Genomic DNA, 8,314 nt, shown 5'->3' with positions numbered 1-8,314 from the left:
TACATGGAGATCCACAGTCAGTTCAGAGCAGGTATCGGTCGCAGTTTTTCTTCAGCAGACTCTACCTACTACTCTCCTGATTTTGAAACCAAATTTTCAATCCTGGGAAACAAACTCGTGATTAAAAACTTGACAGCAGAGGACTGCAGGCTTTACTTCTGTGGCATCAAGAGAGGAGGCAGCACTCAGTTTGTGGAGAGTTTCAGCCTCGTCTCAGGTAAGTACAAAGTTTATTAAATTTAATACTAATAATAACAGAAGTACGTATTACTATTGATTTACTTGAGAGACCTGCCATGATGTCAGGTCTCTCTTGGAAAATAAATGTTTAACCTCAATGAGATTTTACCTGGATATAAAGGATTAATAAAGATAACTTAAATGTGTAACTTCAGTGAGCTCTCAGTATCTTGCATGTTGTGTTTTCTAAGGGCCAAAGTGCACAATGAAAAAAAAGAAAAGAAAAAAATATATTTAAAAAAAAGAGTTGTATTTGATAACTAAAACTACATTTATAAATACAGTAGAACCCCGACTTACAAAATTAATCTGTTCCCGAGGGTCTTTCATAAGTCAAAGCACCCATTGCGCGTTTTGAGTGAGGCGATGCTGAACGATAGGCTATAGGCTAATTGCTAACTAGAACAACAATGTGTCGTTCAAGTGGAACAGCAAAGCGCAAGTACAGAAGCCAAGGGGATGTCACATGATTCGGAAGGCATTGTGGGCATTGTAGGCTCAGCCAATCAGAGAAAGCGGATTTCGTTACTTAGGCATTTTGCCGTAACACGGGCAGAAATCTTGCCGTTCAGTGCCTTCGTAAATTGAATTTTTCGTGAAACAGGGTATTCGTAAGTCGGGGTTCCACTGTAATTGTTTGTACACAGTTTCACTGGTACGCTTTAGTGAAGCTATTTCTTAGTCAAAAACTCATTACGCTTTCCTGCAGTTCTGTATCATGCTGTTTGAAATTGCATTGTTCTTTAGCTCACAGGCTTTGGTGGCTGTGGTGACAGTTTCCCTGCAGTGCACCAGAGGTATTTATGTGGTGCAGTGCATTCATGGTTGCTTTTTTGTATAATGTTGGAAACCACAGACTGTAATAGGTGAAGCTCCCTGTTGTGACTAATGCAGTGATAGGCTTGTCTCTAGAGATAAAACAAAATGTTCCTGAATTTATCACTGATAGAAGATTTATTACCTCCTACCACAGTGATTACTTCATAGCTGTTACTAGTTTGATGTAATTTTGATGAGATTTCCTCCATCACAACTTTGGTGTTGTTCTTGATCAGCATTTGAATCTTGATATTTAACTTTTACATCACAAAGCTCACCCAGTCTTGTTTCTTTCGTCTAGAAACATTGCAAAAATCAAAACCATCACTGGCTCACTCGAGCGGAGGAACCATTAGCACAAACTTTAACTTCTTCCCATCTCGATTGTTCTGATTCAGTATTCCCATGCATTGCTCAGACCTTCAGCTAATCTCTAATTATTCCAGCAGCTTGGCTGCTAGAGATTTAGAATTCATTTATAAACTTTATTTGGAGCATATATATTTCCCTACATGATCAGGTATGTGGCAATATAGCAGATCTGCTAAGACTTCATTCCAGTAGTTGGTCCCTCTGATCATTTTGTGAGTGTCTTGGAACTGGAAGTGGAACTTTTTCATATCCAGAGATGACCATGGCATGAAAGTAGTTTTTCTTATTTGGTCAGTTTAATGATTGCTTTGAATTATCTGATAACTTTTGTAGGTTAGCTTTTCCTTAATCTTTAGCCAGTTATTTTGACTATAGTTCATTTAGTCAACATGATGACTGAATGTAAGACTGCATGTTTGTCTGTGTGGAAATGTAAACTTATATTTTACTTGTTTTTATCAAATCAGTAAAGAAATTTGTGACTGTGTGTTTTAAAAGTTCTCTGCAAATAGTCATTATTGTAACAGTGTCCTATTTAGAGGTAAAGTAAATCTTCAGTAATATCCAGTGTTGGTCAAGTTACTTGAAAAAAGTAATCAGTAACTAATTACTGATCATTTCCCCCCCAAGAGTAATCCTGCTAATTTACTGATTACTTATTTGCAAAAGTAATCAGTTACTTAGTTACTTTTTAAAAACATGATTTACAACCTGAATAGGTAATAAAGTGATAGATCTTTAAGCCCATACAAACTGTAATCAAATGAAAAAGTCTCTTTTTAAAACTTGTTTTTATTAGTTTTAATCTTTTAACTTTATGCATCAAGCAAAAATTTAATTATATGCAACATTCTCTGACTGGAGGAAATTTGTTTAACATTTAAACTTATTTTCTGCACATTCCAGCTCATAAAATAAAATATTTTTTTGTTTACACTCACTCTTTCAAATAGATGCAAGTAAAACACAGCAGAAAATAAATAAAATCAAAGACTCAGCGGTCCTGTTGCTCTGTTTTCACCTGTAAAGCAGGAGTGGGGCAGGCGGAGGTTTGCCCTGGTGCAGGTGTGCCGCAGTGTGTCGAAGGATTTGTGAATTTCACATTCCCGTGGCAGCTTGCTCTGAAGTTAAGGGTTTTTTCACTGTAAAAAGAAGTTTTCTTCCCACGCAGTGAACAAAGGACACTAATGTTTTTGTCACTTTTGACGGAATCAAATTCAAAGTCAGGTCAGTACTTCCACGCTTTAAACGCTGCACGATCATACTCTCTCCCCACCCGATATATGATCCACTGTTGCCACGAACGTCGCACTCGCTTACGTCACTGCCATGAGAATCACGGTTTAGTAATGCAGCGTGCTTATGGGAAAGTAACTGTAATCTAATTACCTTTTTTGCAATAGTAATCCCTTACTTTACTCGTTACTTAAAAAAAGTTATCAGATTACAGTAACGTGTTACTGCCCATCTCTGGTAATATCCACCTTTTATTGTTTAAAAGGTGGATAAACAATAAAAAATAAAATAAACAATAAAAGGTGAATCAAATGGACCATTACGGCAAGGCCGGGATGGTCAATTTGGTAAAGTAAATCCGTTGGGCATCTTTCTTTGCCTTTAGACAACAATTCTGATGGCAAAAAAAAAAAGGTAATATCCACCTTATTTCTTTGAAGTGTGACCTCTTTACTGTACAATAGAAGAACAGTCGAAACAAAATTTGAGGCTTTACCTAAAAGATGACATCATTCATTTCTAAAGACAACTGCTCAAATACGACATGATCCTCAACAGGTTGCCAATTTGAAATATAAAAGGCTCCAAGGAGCTTTGAAAGAAAGCGACTGGACTACTTTAAGTTTCTCTAATCTAAAAAGTTTCTTTCAAGTCCAGTCGCTTCCCTGACTTGGGTGCCTGAGAACATAAAAAGACATCATCCTAACAGCTGCTAAATCAACCTGTCAACTCACCTAATCTTGGAAACATTTGTTTTCCACCATTGTGTTGGTCTCTAAAGTTACAACAGACTAATCGCTCACTAATCAATTACCACTCACCCTCAAAACTGCAACTCATAGATGGTCAAAGGTTAAAATAATAAACAATAGTATTTCTTCCCGGTCTGGATGGGGCTGGGCCCCCTTTCCCTGGCGGGTCGCGGAGTATGGGGGTGCCTACTGGGGTCAGCGGGGGAGCTGGCCCCAGGGAGGGGTCACCTGCCCCTCCCTTCCTTCCCTCCCCATCTCCAGCTGCCTCCCTCTTCCCGCTCCACCACAACCACCCACACATGCAGGACCTTGGAGTAGGGGTATGTCACCAGGGTGCAGAGGAGGTCTTCCTTGGTCTCTTGTGTTCTGGGGGCCTCTGGATGTCTGGAGTTTTGATCTCCTCCATACCTGCTTCATGCCCTGGAGGACGGGGCTGTGGCCCCCCCACACCCTCTAGCAGATCATTACATGAAGGAACCTTTTAAAAAAAACAAGCGCGTCCATGCTCACAGGTGTACACACGGGTGATCACACCCACAAACTACACCCTTTTTGGCTCCTACCTCAAAGCACACTGTGTTCTGTTGATCTTATGTGCTGCACAATAATGTTTAATATTTAGTATTTACTGTCATATTCCCATATATCATTGTGATGTTGTTTATTCTATTACTCTTGTTCTCTTCTGCTTGTTTTCTTTTTTCTTTCTCAGCAGGTGATCCAGGTGATTGATATATGCATTCTTTATTTCTTTTTTTTTTCCTGCTCATTCTGTTGGTTTGTGTTTTTTGCCCTTCTCCCCCGTCCCTCTTCTCAGCTGTTTCTCTTTCCCTCTTTCTTTCTCCCCTTCTTTCCCCCAGTCAAGTCTGTCCCGTATTCAGTAAGTGAAAATAAAATAAACAATAAAAGGTGAATCAAATGGACCATTACGGCAAGGCTGGTATGGTCAGTTTGGTAAAGTAAATCCGTTGGGCATCTTTCTTTGCCTTTAGACAACAATTCTGATGGCAAAAGAGCCAAACGGGACAGGCAAAAAAAAAAAAAAGCACATTACACAATACAATAGTATTTCTAATATTATAATAAATAAACACCAGTGCAAAATGTCTTTGGCACAACACGGGAATCGCGTTGCCCAAAGCCTGAGCAAAAACAGATACGATTTTTTTTTATTACTGCAATTTTTTTCAGCTTTTGAAAGTTCCTGTAATATAAAACAGTAACTTGGGTTGACTAGATGAACTATTTGTTAAAGTGTAGTCAGCTGGGCCTCAGACATGAAAACATTGTTAATGTCTGATAGTTTTACAAAACACTATAATTTCTTGTTTGATATGTGTAACTTTTCTTCTTCCAGATATCTGTCCAACCCCTGACCCTGAGTGTGAAGTGTTGCAGAGGCAGACTTTCCTCGTCAGCTCAGTGATCCTGAACTTTGTGCTCTTTTTAGTGCTCTGTGAGTCTGTCATTTTGTCTAAACCTCTGTGGTCTGCCTGCTCTTCTATTAATACCAGCACCCCTCCACAGCAACATGTTGCATATGTAGATATGCAGAAATGCTACCACTAACTCATGCAGCAGTACTTAATGCAACCAGCTCAGCCACAGTAATTTTTAGTCAAGCTTGCTTTGAACCAACCTCTTATTTTTATAATAGATGTCAACTCATCTTGTAACCCTCTCCTTCCAGCAGCGCTTCTTACTATGTGGATTCAGGCATCTGTAGTTTATATTCATCCAGCTTATAAAACATTTACAAGTGCAGGTTCATACTGTAACTTTTACACATAAGCTGCAAGTATGTGAGGTGGTTTTATAGTTGTACATTTGTGGAAATAAGTATTTTTAAAGTTGGCCCACAACATTCTTAATGCTACTCACATATTACCAAAGTACGTCGATGTAATCCATGGGGGCTGAAAGCCGACGCTGTACAGACAGTACAGCACAAACGTACTGATCACTGCTCCAGCAGGCTTCAGCTGTGCTTCTGCTGTCCAGATGTTGAAAGGTTTCTCTGCGCAGTGGAGAAATGTGTTGTATGTGATGAGTACTGATGTGAGTGTGAAGGTGAAGTGACTCCTCTGATGGTCTGTTGGCAGGTCTGAGTTGTGTATGGCTGTGTCTGAAGAGGAGAATCAGCAAGTATCAGGCAAACCTCCCTCCAGCTGGGACCAGTGAGAGGCTGGAGGCTCCACAGGTAACTCAAAGTGTACAGGTGACCCTGCAGCTCATGCTCATTGTTCTCCTTCAGTGCTACTTTGTCCTTTACTCAGTGCTGCTGTTGTGTTTCAGTACGAGGAGATCCAGTTCCCCACTCCCTCTGCTGCTCCGCTTCAAGAGTGTGTTTATTACAAAATTCAGCTTCCTCGCTCCACACTACCTCAAAGCTGATGGACACACCTGTACAGGTGGATGATACCTGCTGGACAGAGGTCAGTCTGATAACTGAAGACTTGCTGCTCCTCCGCTCGTAGGAGGATTTATTTTTTCCTCTCTGGTTTGAGTTGTTGGACCAAAAGTTCTGAATCAAAATTTTCCACAAACTTGATGAAAGTGCTGCAAGATTAATTTTAGTCAGAGACAATCTGCTCTGCTTCTGAGCTGAGATGGACCCAAGAATGTGACAACCTTTAGCCAAACCTGCTTTAAGGTGCTTCAGGATTTAACACCATAACTCAATGCTGCTGTGAAAACCTGTAAATATGAAACTCCAACATTTAATATTTATTTGTTCTCTTATAGTTTGTATCTGTTTATCAGTTTTTGTTGTTTTGTTTCAGCTGTTTTGTTGTTTATGCTGCTTTGAAAACACAGATTTTAAACACAGTCTCTTTCCCTAAAAGGTCAGCATGATGATTAAGTATGACAACAGAAAGCTGCATTTTACAATTAAATGTCAAACAGAACTGAAACCAGGACAAAGACAAAATATCACATGTTGACTGTGAGAAATGCGATTTTTAAAAAAAAAACATATTTTTTTTAATTTGTTGCAGCATCAAATTTAAAAATAATGTTGTGAGAAGCTGTCAAAATTACTGAGCCATCCATTTTCCTCTGCTTATCCATTTTAAGTATGCAGGAGTCTATACCAGCTGTCATAGGGCTAAAGGAGGGGTACACGCTGGACAGATCACCAGTCTGTCACAATAACATGTAACAAAATTAAATGTGTTTTTTTAAAAGCATCCCTGGTAAACACTGAAGTTCTCCAGAAAGACTTTGTTCACAAATAACTAATTCATCCACATTAATAATCTCAGTTTGAACATTTGGGCTGTTGATTTAAAATCTAAGATTATATGGTCTTTGCAAATTATTGCATAATAGGTTTGTTTTAGTATAAGAATATGTAAAAGACCTTTCTACATACCTGTGGCATTATTCTTTTGTTCTGTGAAAATACACTGCGATCATTTTCAGTTTGATTACAGCATTTATTTTTGGTTTAGGCATTGGTGTAGTTATTTAACACAAATAGAACTTGAGTTCACACCAGTGATTTGTTTGTTTGAAAGAGAAAATGTGGTTTGAAGTATTTCTTTGTAATGTTTAATATGAACCTATTAAACATTTGAGAACAACAAGGGACAGAAACAAATCTGGATGATATTATTTAAAAAAAGAGTTTCACAATGTTCCTCTTTCCTCAAGGCCATGTGAGTGTTTGTTGGTCAGATTTCGCAGGAAACTATTCAGCGCTTTCCTCACACGTTCTGAAAACAACAGCAAGTGACAACCTGTAAAAACAATTTCAGTTGTTGCTTCTCAGTAAAATGCCAGCTTCCTGTTTCCATGTATTCTGACTATGTTGGGCCCCATCCTGCTCCAACCAGTACAAACAGGTCACGTGTCATGTCTGGTAGGCAGGATTTGGACCCAAATGTAGGACCCAGGAGACAGGAAATACATTTAAAAGGCAGCTTTAATGCTAAATTCCAATGAAAATGTTGCCCAGGAATTCAAAAACTATACAGAAATGAGACACACACAAATGTAATGAGGAAAAACACAAAAAAGCTGAATAAAGCTGAAGGAATAAATAAACAAGATGATGAGGGCAAACAGGAGATACCTGGGAGGGTAGTTTTACTAACTGAGAAAATAAGAGAAGGGGTGTGAAACTAAATACAAAGACAAGAGACAAAACACCAAACAAAATAAAGCAGGAAGTAACTGAACTTGTAAACAGAAACACAGGCAGGCAGGAAGCCGACAAAATCAGGAAAAACATAATTGCAAATTATAGAGCCAGGAATGAGAATAAGAGAAATAACTCTGAAGTACAAATGAGCTAAAATACCAAACTCAAAATGGCAAAACAAAGAAGAAACTACACAGAAACATAAAATGGGTGGGAAATAAAAGAAAGTGAAGGTACTACAATAACTGAATCTGAATGACCAAAAGTCCCAAAGAGGTTAGCAAAACGAGCAGGGATGAGAGAAGATGGGGCAAAAACAGGTCCAGATGGCAGATCAAGAATGATGATATTTGTTAATCTGAATTGAGAAATCATTGGATTTATGTGACTTACACCAGTGATAAAAAGTCTTTATCATGTCCTAAAATTAATCCTTTACAAACTGAGATGAACAAGAACACACACTCAAACAAAGCCCAAATTCAGAAACAGCGTGTAGAAAAACTGAGTTTAATGATCTCTCACATTCAATTCTGGGTCACTCTTCTTTACAAAGTTCCTTTGATTGGGACTTGGAGGCATTCCGGAGGCAGCTGACAGGTATCGACAGGCCAAGCGGAATGCGGCTCGGGCAGTGGCTGAAGCAAAAACTCGGGTGTGGGAGGAGTTCGGAGAGGCCATGGAAAAAGACTTTCGGACTGCCTCGAAGAGATTCTGGCAAACCGTCAGACGTCTCAGGAGGGGAAAG

The 8,314-nt window shown here is 39.0% G+C and overlaps 1 long non-coding RNA gene across 3 annotated transcripts; it reads left to right on the top strand.

The window, feature by feature from the left end:
* Positions 1-8: 8 nt before the first annotated feature.
* LOC102198214 (uncharacterized) lies at positions 9-6,189 on the top strand. Of its 3 annotated transcripts, none has more exons than XR_312272.1 (4): positions 9-217; positions 4,777-4,875; positions 5,522-5,619; positions 5,715-6,189. It is a non-coding gene; the product is annotated as an uncharacterized LOC102198214 (long non-coding RNA). The 3 variants fall into 3 exon arrangements; XR_001290621.1 differs by lacking the exon at positions 9-217 and adding an exon at positions 3,043-3,538 and having other exon boundaries at positions 4,486-4,875; XR_312273.2 differs by lacking the exon at positions 9-217 and having other exon boundaries at positions 4,439-4,875.
* Positions 6,190-8,314: the final 2,125 nt, after the last annotated feature.

The sequence above is a fragment of the Pundamilia nyererei genome, unplaced genomic scaffold (assembly GCF_000239375.1).
Source record: "Pundamilia nyererei isolate P.nyererei 1_Seehausen unplaced genomic scaffold, PunNye1.0 scaffold00339, whole genome shotgun sequence".
Lineage (NCBI taxonomy): Eukaryota > Metazoa > Chordata > Actinopteri > Cichliformes > Cichlidae > Pundamilia > Pundamilia nyererei.
Note: the sequence above shows the minus strand (reverse complement) of the source record. Positions and strands in the feature narration are given on the sequence as shown.